Below are 1,844 nucleotides of genomic sequence, written 5' to 3'. Positions count from 1 at the left end.
AAAACGTTGCCTTTCTGCAGCATTAAACAGTCTGTTAATGCAGCTTCAGATGAAGCTTATGCTTTTGCTGTGTAAAGACTGCATTGGATTGCAACACATAAGCAAAGGAAACAAACAGTTCAGAGCTCAAGTTCTCACAGTAAGCTTTGCAACACAATGAGAACAAGAATCAGCTCAAAGAGGAAGATTCCACTCCACAGTTGTTTTTTCACATGCAGACACATGTGCCTCACTGGCCATTAGAACAGCATGTGGTCAATGCGGGCGGCCACTACTGGTGTCCAATCAGATCAATGTCCACTCACACACACTCTCACTCGCACATACTGGAGGAACATCAATAATCTGGATTCACGAGCAGTACATCATAGACACGAAGGGGTACATGACATATCTGATGAGTTTTGTGGAAATGTCACTACAAATGCAAGAAAACCGTTTCCACTGTGCTCAGCAACAACCTCAAGTAGTGACTAATGCAGTCTTCCACTAAAAGAGCCTGTTGAACATTGCCTGGATTTTTCATTCGTCTGTTTGTTTAGAGCTGTTGTCTCCATCTCTTTCAATCTCTTGACAGTTTAGTGTTTGAGAGCCATTGCACCTTCTAATTGGTGCACTTTCTGGGGTTGCCTTGGTAACCCTCTTTGGAAATGTTCTTTGGTGTTCTGCCTTAATTGGATGAACATATGCCATTAATCCGAAAATGACCATATTTTCAAATAAGGTTTCGCATTTCATCAACCCGTTCTGTTCCCTGCAATCATTTGACTAGTTGACAGGAATTAAAAATGAGCATATGGCACTGCAACACCTAACAGCCTGCCAGAGGTGTGACTTCTCTCTGAAAAGAAATCCATGTAGTTTAATTTACATTTATATGCCAACAAACCCAGCATAAGATGGGCTGTAGTCATATTAGCACCATATTAAAGGCATTTTTTTTCTTTTAATGTTATGTTTAATCAATTAAATATATTAAAATGCAGTAAATATTTTTTAAAGAAAGCTAAAAATGTATCGTTACTTTTAGCTTTGTAGCTTTTTAATATCAAATGGTTTTTATTTATTATTATTATTATTATTATGTTTTAATTTCCATATTGTGTTATGCATTTTATTTAAATATAATAATTTTTTTACTTTATAATCATTATAAAGTGGTTTTATCTTTAATATTATATTAATTACGATATTTACATTTTTATTCATGTTTATTTGCATTCATAAATTCATTATTAAAATAATAGATTAAAAAATATGCATTATTATATAAAATTATATTATAAATTATAGATTAAAAAATTTATATAATTATATAAAATTATATCATTTTAAATTATTTTTTATTTCAACTTTAAACTTTACACTATTTTTACTACTTTAAAAATAAAAAAAATATTGTTTAATTTCGATTACAAATAAAAAAGAAAATTGGTTATTTTATTTTTATATTATAAATTTAAAAATTATAAATGATAAAAGTAACTACTGTGCTTATTGTTGTTTTTACTGTAAATCACTTTGAGATTTCACTTTGAATTTCTTGCATGAAAGGTGCCAGACAAATAAAGATTGTTACTATTAAAATATGATAAAATCTAACATAAGAAGCATAATATGCATCCTAGTAACTATCACAAAATACTTTTGAAAACAATCCCAAGGTCATTTTATGAAATTGTTGTGACACTAGTCTGCGATGCAATAAAGCAATATTTAGTTTCATGCATTCTTTTTTGGACTCGCAGCTCAGATGTCTCCGCTCTGCTCACAAAAGCAATTTGATCTAGTGCAATAAAACCTTAAAGAGATCAGAAACAAAAAGGGGGGGGGGGGGGCATAAG

This window comes from Sinocyclocheilus anshuiensis, unplaced genomic scaffold (genome assembly GCF_001515605.1).
Source record: "Sinocyclocheilus anshuiensis isolate Anshui unplaced genomic scaffold, SAMN03320099.WGS_v1.1 scaffold1170, whole genome shotgun sequence".
Classification (NCBI taxonomy): Eukaryota; Metazoa; Chordata; class Actinopteri; order Cypriniformes; family Cyprinidae; genus Sinocyclocheilus; species Sinocyclocheilus anshuiensis.
This window is presented reverse-complemented; position numbering follows the sequence as displayed.